Source organism: Coffea arabica, chromosome 4c, assembly GCF_036785885.1.
Source record: "Coffea arabica cultivar ET-39 chromosome 4c, Coffea Arabica ET-39 HiFi, whole genome shotgun sequence".
NCBI classification, from domain to species: domain Eukaryota; kingdom Viridiplantae; phylum Streptophyta; class Magnoliopsida; order Gentianales; family Rubiaceae; genus Coffea; species Coffea arabica.
The window spans coordinates 11,379,482-11,390,208 of record NC_092316.1 but is presented as its reverse complement, the minus strand read 5'-3'; positions in this window follow the sequence as shown (position 1 = coordinate 11,390,208).

Below are 10,727 nucleotides of genomic sequence, written 5' to 3'. Positions count from 1 at the left end.
GAACAGTACACGGGATCCTCAGTGCCACTTTTCCAGTGGCAATTCAGTGTTACTTCTATATTTATGTCAAGTGTCATATTTACTTAATTTGTCATGTGTTATTTATTTAAATTTCTTCTACCATCACGTGATAAGTGGAATTGACACTGAATTTGATATCAAATAGTGGCATAGAGGACCCCAACTGCATTGAACACAAGACTACCCTGAATTTGCATTTTGTCTCTACAGCTTTATATCTTGTTGCAAACTTATTTGAAGCCTTGAGTTGGTTTGTCTATAATAGTATGGATTAATCTTTTATACATTGAAAGCGTATACACTTTCACCAGATGCATGATACATAATCCGAATTTGAATTAAAAATTCAAATTTTGTATACGTGTCATATATCCAACCGTGATAGTGTATACACTGTCAGTATATGTAAGATTTACTCTTGTAATATTATAACCATAACAACGGAAAGAAGTGTTTTAACACTTTCAAAGTTCCAAAATGATCCTGGGGAGTTTTAACATATTAGCCCAACAATGGGGGTTGATTTAGCTAGCAAGGCTCATTCATCTTTGTCTAAGAGAAGTTCGAGCTTTAGTTCCACTGTTAATAGTCCCTCGTTGGTAAGCAATTTATAAATACTTGCGTATGTTGAAAAATGCAGCAGTCACTTTCTCTTGCTTAAGAATGGGAGTTTTCGTAATAAAATATATTATAACGATATAATGTATGTTAGATTAAAAAATAATTTAAAAAATATTTTAATTTTTAGATCATAACTAGGTGAGATAATTAGTCATATGTTACACATTGAGATGTTGTAGTATCATGCATTGAAAATTTAAGGGTTTTTTTAAAATCTTTACACCGAAAGCAAGGTTTGACCAAGAATGTATAATCATTTTAAGACTTCGATTGTGGTCGAAGTCAACCAACAATATTCCATGTGGAGTTTTACTGTTATCTTTGAATTGTGAGATTCACTAATGTTTTCTTATGAAATAGGAGTACACTATGGGCGATTAGATGCAGAATATACACTCTTTAGTAGATTAGAAACAAAGGTTGACTTTAAAACATGCTCTAATTATTAAATTAATTATCAGATTAACATTAAGTGGTGCTAATCATAATCATGCTTTGGTCAATCTCCAATATCCCATATAGATGATATTGACCATTCGTGCACTAACTATACCTTTATATCGCAAGTTACATCTCATTTTGGTTGAATGGTCAACTTGAATATAATAACCTCTACTTATTACTGGGAGTGTTAATCTATCTACTTAGCCCATGATTAGTCATCATTAAGTAGTATTAGTTCACAAGCTAACTTATCTCCACTTTTAGTTTGAACAAATTGCAAAATCTACTCCACTATTTGACCAAACTACATTCAACCCCCTTGAATGTCAAAGCATTTAACAAATACTCCTGAGATTTAACTGCCATTAAAATTGTCGCTTAGGATCAAGAATTTGGTATTCCCTCTCGTTCATGATCCCTTAATAGAACAGTGATAGTTGTCACAAAATTTTCTTCAAGCATATTGTAACCATAAAAAAATATTAGAACTTTATATTTTGTGGGGCAAACTTTATACATATCTAAACTTTACTATAAAGAAAAAGGTTTCTACCGATTTTCCCGAGGGCAAAGGTTAATTTTCTAGGAGTTGAGGGGTGGCAAGGGGTGGTTTGCTTTGCCCATGAATATAGCACAAGCTAAATACATGCATTGGCAGGAAATTATATCTACATAAATAGTTTATGCGATTGAGTATTGCTCCTCATAAAATTTTGTGGAGTAATATTTCTTTTGCAGAGTAACTAAGATAGTCTACTTGAGGGAGAGATGGGTTGGGTCGGGTACACAGAGATAAAAAAGAACGTAAATGAGAGGTCTCGAGTTCGAAACCGCTAATTTTCACTAAAAAAAAACAGCCTTTATAATACGAAAGAATATTTTCACAGCCTTTCTTTTCCAAGATAGACTATCACGCAATCGTCCACCAAATAATACGAAAGAATATTTTCACAGCCTTTATTTAGTAATAAGTCATAAAGTATGGGGAAAAAAAGCCATGTAAGTATGATTCCGGCACGTGCAGATACAACACTGTTCTTGATAAATCAATGAAATGAAAGTACTTTTTTGGTTTTCCTATTTTGGCTTTTGAGAGAGAAAAAAGAAAGTAGTGGGAATACCACTTTATACAACAAGAAAGATAGGACAAACAAAAGAATCAAGAAAAGAAAGGATATTAAAGCTAACACAATACCACTACAAAAGAAGACCCTTTCTGTAATTTAATTTTAAGAGTTCAAAAAATGTGGGATTCAACATTCAATGTGCGTCAATCAACTATATTGGCACTTATAGTGCTATATTGGGAAAGCAAAGAAGACGAAACAAGCAAAACAGCATGGAATAAAAGTAACTTCTACGAAAAACAAAGGAGAACAAATCAAACTAAAAATATTTTTATAAGTTAATGCAAACGCAAAAGCACTATAACAAAATTAGTGATCGGGGCACACTCGATGTGTGCGCACTTTCAGAAAGATATGATACTCTAAGAAATATGAACAATGTGTAAACATGAAAAGAGAAAAAATCATAAAAATTTGTGAAATGAAAAAAAAAATTAGGATTACTCAACTAAAATGAAATCATGATTATTTACCAATGGTGAAGGGAGAAGTGTTGTAGCAGATATATAGTAGTTTTAAAGTGTTTCAAATACCATTAGATAAATATGAAGATTTAGATAAACATGGAGAAATCAAATCAAACCAACTGCATTAACGTTTGTATTGCTATTTTTAGGAATTTTTGTAGAAAAATGAACTCTAACAATTTGATGTATGTGAGATAAAAAGGTGATCGAAAAATATGTTCATAAAAAAATGTAAAATTTTTTCTGCAAAAAATCACAAATTATAACTATACAGTGACCATTTTGCCCTTAATAATAAGGGTAAAATTAAAATGACATATTTTGTTAACACGAAACCTGCTCAGACTTTTTACAGAAAAAATGCTTTTTTTCTGGATAAACAAGAAATGTGAGATTCGTTTGTGTCCTTTTAATTTTATTTATTCTTTTTGTGCTCACAAATGGAATCAAGTCCAGTGCTCTTTTTCTAGATAAACAAGAAATGTGAGATTCGTCTGTGTCCTTTTATTTTTATTTATTCTTTTTGTGCCCACAAATGGAATCAAGCCCAGTGGGATGTTAAGAATCAAAAGCAAATTGACAATATTGATCTGCCTCCCACTCTAAATTTGGAAAGGAGAGTAAAGACGATGGAAAAAGCAAAACACTACAACAAGAAATAGATAAAGGACAATTTCAAGTACATAAAAATAAGTGCTTATTTTTTCCATTACATAGCTAAACATTAATTAATGTAAATTAATAAAATTATGAGTCGTAAAGAAATTCAAATTATTATATATAGCACATTAAAATAGATATCATTAATATTACTCATTAGTAAAAACCATATCAATTAGACCTAGAAATTAGTTAATAGAATCTTGTTCATTTTAGGTCTAAATTATGCCCCTTTGTGAATGGAAAATGTATCACTTTTTTCTATTCCTATTTGAATAAAATTTAATTTAAAATAGTGAAATTTCAGAAGCAAAAGTGAAAACGTTGATTGTGTTCGAAAAAAAGGAAGGAAAAAGAAATGGGACAAACGAAATAAGGCAATATATCAGAAGGGAAAAACAAAAGGAGAACTAAAGCAGACACATTAGATGATTAATAAACTAGTGGAAAATATACAATCGGAACTCCTAAACTCCATTAAGAACAATATATGCAAACAAGGCCCAATTAACTAAAATATACTGGGTACGATGTATTTTGGTACCTAATGTTTTTCCATGTTTCAAGCATTATGTTCACGTTAATTTGCAGCCATATGGAATTTCAATTATGCATCACTATTCCTTTTTATCACATCCACAATTGTATTAACAAATCATAGCCGGAAATGTAAGACTTGGCTCTTTTGAGGCAATTATGACTCACATGATTGATTCTAAAGTGATTGATATCATAATTAATTGATTGATATTTTGTCAATAATTAATTAGCATCTCCCATTAGATAATGATTGGTGATTAATATTCTGATTAATTGATTGACATTTTGTCAATAATTAATTAGTATCTCTCATTTGTTAATGATTGATTAATATCTTTATTAATTGATATCTTATTCAATCAATTAATCAATCAAATCAATCAATTAGTCAGAAGATATTATCTTCAATTATGAATTTTGACAAGATTTCCTTGATGGAAGAAAACCTTATGGATTTTTGTATTTGCTAATAAGGGTCCCTAGCCTAGCTTTTAAATAGTCTGTGGTATTCCATCAATTATACACTTTTGGGTTAGGCATAGGCTAGAAGATTCTTACTCTAAATTCTGCTTTTCCTTTTTCTACATATTTTATTTTTATTAGAATAGACAGGAAGGAGTCAACGACACAAGAAGAGATCAACTTGTACTTGACAACAATGGTTAAAGATAAGTGTATTTAGATTTCCATTGCGTAGTACATTCACATGTACACAGTTAGTTTAACATGTGGTATTAGAGCCAACCTCTAACCATGTTGTTCAGCTTATAATTTCATGGTTTATTGACAATTTGATAAAAATTTTAGAGATTCGTATCAAGTTTGAACGAATCGAATTTAATTTGCCATGGGATTTATGGTCCATTTTCTCAATAATTGAGATTTATTGACTAATCCTATGTATATGTATCATTCATATGATATCTTATTTGGTTATACAATTCATCCAAATTTCCTCCAATAATTTGGTATGACTACAAGTAATTTGAATGTTTTTTGGACTTACATATTTGTGATTGTAAGGGTTACATGTATTGATTGTTGTTATCAATACAATATAACAATTCAAGAAATATATAAAGAGTTGTTATATACAACAATCAAATGATCAATATCATATCAATCTATGCAAGATAATTGGTTAACTTATATGAATGGATCTGCAGGTTTATTGAATTTCTGCTACCTTATTATGAGATAAATATCTGAAGGTATGATTTCAATATGAGTTTGTCTCCACGTTCTTGTTGTTATTTGGAATTTTGTAGTATTTTGTGCACTATACTTATGTTCATTTATCTCATATTATAATGTCAACATTAGTGTGGTTGATTATATTTAAATTTCAGAGAATTTCCTTTATGAAGTGTGTCTTGCATCTCAATTATTTGATGCATGAAGAATTTTAATCATATAAAGGCTGGTGGTTAAAAAAAAAGGAAATTATGAAATTCTTTATCAAAATACAGATTTTTTTACTATTTTGATATCTTTATAAAGTCTAGCACACTTTATGTTTGAGACTAACCACATCATCTCAAATATACGGTGTAAATAATTTTAATCACATAAGATTAAGTGATTAAAAAAGGAAAAGAGAATTCAATGAAATTCAGTCAATATAAAGTTTTTTTACCATTGACAAAGAACAAGATGCCATGTTAAGAATTTCACTCTTACATTATATATTTGAGAGTAGCTACAGCATCCCAAATATTTGATGAGAAAAGTTTTTCATCACATACAGTTTGGCGATTAAAATGGTGAATTTTTAGTCAACATATTGACTAGTTGACATTTTTTCTTATAACGCTGTATACTTAGGAGTAGCCACAGTATCTTAAGTATATTGGTGTTTGGAGAAATTTTGCATTTCTTTTTCACATATTGTTGAGTGATTAAAGAAATTTAAAAAATGACATCTATATCAAGTTGCAATTAATTCATTGAGATAGTTATCCAGTCCCATAGGGAGGTAATTATTTTGATGAAATTAATTGACATCAGATGGTAAATTAAACAGTTAATTAAGAGATATTTCTATGTCCATAGGTACGAATTATTTCTTTAATTCATTATTCTAGATTACTAGTTTTATGATTAAGTAAAATAAATTCTATGCATGTTTGCAACATTTGTCCATAGAAAAGTTTGAATTTACTATTTGAATTGACATAAGGTTGATTCAAAATCAAGGTACAAATTTTATAACTTTTTTATGATATAGTTCTTGATTGTTAATTCAGTGTTTCATTCCAATGATTTTATGGTTCTTATCAGCTTGATTTTTAAATTCATTCTTTTTTGTTTTTGGTGCAAGTTTTAAATTAGCACTTTCATGAGAATGACTTTCATGAGAATGAACAAACCATTCTCATAGTGTGTATATATTTGCTAATATAGAGGTTGAGTATGAGAATTGGGTGCAATTTAATAATTTACTCATTTTGTCTCATATTCATATAAAATAGGTTTCAAACCCTAATTATTTATAGTTAAATCTTGCATGAAATCCATAAAAAAGTTGTTGCAAGTTTTAACTAGCACCATTAGAAGGCTTTCTTTTGTAACATTTAACTATTGAAGTGTATTTTAGCTAATTTCTTAGAGTTGAGAATTTTGCTGTATCATCAATTAAAGTTCCATCAAATTGAGATTGAGTTATTTCTATAGCATTTCATTCTTGATTCTTTCATACAGAATCTCTTAACCATTCAAACTTTTTATAATACATATAAAGATATATGGTTAATTACTTGTTTTAACCATGTGTATTAAAAAAAGATAAAAAGGTTAAGAAATAAGAGAAACTTAACCTTCATGAAAGAAGAAATGGAAAGAAAGGTAATTTTGGGCCTATTTGGAAGGTAAGTTTTTTGGGTGTTTGTATAAAACTTTACTGTAGATCACTGTAGAAATTGTAGAAAAACTTTTGTAAGATGAAAAAACTTTTTTTTCTTTTTCTTTTTCTTTCTTTCTTTTTCTTTTTTTCCTTCCTTCTTTCCCTTTCCCCCTGCCCAAACTTTTTTTTTTTTTTTTTTGCTTTTCTCCTCTCTCCCCCTCCCTCCCTCGCCACCATTTTCCTCCCCTCTCCCCCGCCACCCCCTTTGCCCACCATCCCTTTCCTCCCCCCTCTGCCCGCCGCCTTCCTCGGCCCGCCAACCCCCTCTACCCACCATCCCTTTCCTCCCCTGCCACCCTCCTCTGCCCGCCACCCCTCTCTCTTCCTCCACCGCCACCCCTTTCCTCCTTTCTCCCTCTCCTCTCCCCCTCGCACTTCGACGCCAGAGAAAGATCGGTCATGGATTTTTTTTTAAGCTTTTTCTCTCCCCCTTCTCCCCTCCCCCGCCACCCTCCCCCTCTCCCTTTGCAATCTGGTCGTGCGACTAGATCGCAACTAGCTGGAGGGAGAGGGTGGCGGGAGAGGGAGAGGGGAGGGGAAGAGAGGAGTTGAGGGAGAGGGACAGAAAAAAAAATTTTGAGGTGACCGGAGCCGGAATTAGTGGCCAGCGCCGGGAGAGGTGGTGGAGGTGATGGCTGGCGTGGTGGGTTGGGTGAAAGAGGAAAAAGAAGAAAAATTGAAAGGAAATTTTTTGTGTATTAGATTTTTGAAGTGTGTATGTAAAAAATTTTGAGAAGTTTTTTGGGGTTCCTGTAGCAAAAGTTGTTAAAAAACTAGTTTTATACAAACTTGCTAAAAAACTACACTTCCAAACAGGTCCTTTGTTCTCATTGAGTCAAACAACAATAAAGACCAGCGTTGTTTGTAAGAGAATGATATTTGATACTCTACCTTGAAAGAAAGTAACTCAACAAAAAAAATCTCAATTGTTGAGTGTTATAAATTGTAATTTATTTGGTGAATTGGCTAAAACTGTCAATTTATGTTGCCAGTAGAATAAGTTTCTAATTATATGAAAAATGAATAAAAGTTTCTTTATAGAAACTAAAAAATGTTCACATAAAGATAAGTGATGTATTATTGCTCATTTCAAGAAAATTTATTTTTTTTTCTAAAACATTATTTTCTTATTACTTTAAAATTTCTATTTTCAAATTAATTACTATTAGGTATGATTATGAACCTCATTATCCAGTAGTAGATTTTGAAGTTATTAATTCTAAAGTTGTCAATACCATCCATTGAATTGAGTAATATACTTCACTTGATCGCAATAATTATATTGGCAGCAAGTATGTTTATCACTGGGGAAACTCCTTACATTTTGGCATAAGAGATTGAGATATATCTTTATAAGGAAATAAAGAGTTGACAAATCATAAATCTTTAAAGAATTTAGATTTATTGACTATAATATTTCAGGTAGACTACATAAGTAAAGCAGATTATTCAACCATTATGGATGCTATAAGAGTTTCATTATAACACTAAACTTTTGTGAATTATTTTCTATTCTTTTTGATTGGTGAGAGATATTTATCTCATTATTAGGTAACCATTCATCAAATATAAAGTTCATTTTTTATTTGATAAAGGATCAATATTTGATACCTTTGTAAGTGTTCAAACGAGAAAGAAAATTTGAAATTTGAGAAATAGAAAATAAAATGAAAGCATACAAAATTAGGGGACTATCCTATATGTGCTCATTTTTATAAATTCCTTAATTATGAAGCATTGCTAATGAGTAAAAACAATGCTTGATCAGTTACATCCAAAAGATGTACATTAAGGAAATAATGAGATAATTGCCGATATAGCATTTTGACAATCTTTATATCTTGTGAGTAATGCCTTGAAATTGAAATATATACTTAAACAATTTTTTTCAATGTTATTTAAATACCACTTTGATTATGGCGTGGATGGAAATTAAGTTTAAATTATTATGTTCGATTTTGTGAGGGTAATCAACCTACACATAAAGAAGCTGTACAAAGGAAACAAGGCTATCTTACTTCAAGAAATTTAGATTCCTTTACACTTCAGGAATTTTTAGAACTGGAGATTTAAATTTCTTAAGAACATGAAGTAAGTGGGAGTGTTTTGACTCTAGAATGGAGTTTTGAAATGGTAAGAATTCATATTTGACTTTTTTGTATATGAAAAATTGATAGTTTTTCTCAAAATAATTATTTAATTATTTTAGATAGGCAATTAATTAAAAAACTTCTTGTCAAATAAACGCATAAAGATAAATCCACTTTGAACCTACTGATTGAGTTATCCAGTGGGAGACAAAGTGTTCTCTATAGAAATTTGAAGTTCTCTGATTATTATGTTGTATACCTGCAAGAGTTTAAGGATGAATTGGGTAATGTTTTCATAAGGAACAAATGGAGAAATCTCCATATTCAGGAATAATGTCACAAATTACCACAAAATCTCTACCAAATTTGAGATATTTTATTTAGGGTAATTATGACACTAGTAACTCACTATTAGAGTTACATTAAATATGAAAACAAATGTTCTTAACGTGACTCTTGATAATTAAGTGTACATATGTGTCACCATAATACATTTGTAGAGAATGCAATTTAAATTATTTCTTCCTAATAATATATTAATGTATTCTTTATTTGATCTTAGAAGAATTTTTTCTAGTAAATTAATATACATTAAGGTTAGTGGGAGTAATACTATGAGAGTTTTTCTCAATCATGATATTTGTGAAACCCTACTATCATTGATATTCACAATATAGAATGTAAAAGATAGTTAATCTATCTTAAGACCTTTATGCAAGAGTTCTTTGATTACTTTTGAGTAATAATAGTGAAAAATTGCATAATGTTCACATCATGCATTAGAATGAATATATAAATTCACCAAGGATGCTATGAGGTATAGATGCTATGAAGTTATACCACAGGCAGCTACTGTTTGGCATAAAGTTTGTCGATATTGTATTGTGGCCATTATAGATATTTGAATTGACTATACCCTTTCATTATGAATACATGAAAGAGTAGGAGTCAAAATAGGCAAGTCGACATAAGATATTCAATAGTTATTTGAAAAGCAAAAGGTAGCTATTGAATAGTAAGGAATTATTATTGTTGGTCAAACAACTAAAGGTTGCCGGCTGAATTGTTAATGATCAAATAACTCACATGGAACTCAGTAATTCATTTAGTATTTTGTTATTATTTTCAAACTATTGTTATTGTCTAGACACTCGAAATATTTATATTTACATGATTTTGTGCATATTGTTGTTCATGTATAAAGTAAGGATCATGTGATCCATAAACTTGGACCCTGAATAACTTATATGAAGTTATTCATAAAGTTTTTTTAAAGCACTTGATTAGGAAGTATAATACATTATAATACATGGATGAAAGTGTTTGTCACGAGAGCATAACCGCCATGATTCGTGTATTATTATTTTTTAATTAAACAACTGTTACATAACTGCTGAATTTGGTGAGTGACAAACAAGGTTTATAGCCATTTTTTAGGTAGTTAGTCACTCATAAGTTATCTGATTATTTCATGTGGGTCAAGTGGGAGAATGTAAGACTTGCCTCTTTTGAGGCAATTACGACCCACATGATTAATTTTAAAGTAATTCATATCATAATTAATTAACATCTCTCATTAGACAATGACTGGTGATTGATATTCTGATTAATTGATTGACATTTTGTCAATAATTAATTATTATCTCTCATTTGTTAATGATTGATTGATATTTTTGTTAATTAATATTTTATTCAATCAATTAATCAATCAAATCAATCAATTAGTCAGAAAATATTATCCTCAGTTATGAATTTTGACAAGATTTCCTTGATGGAAGAAAACCTTAGGAATTTTTGTATTTGCTAATAAGGGTCCCTAGTCTAACCTATAAATAGTCTATGGTATTCCATCAAT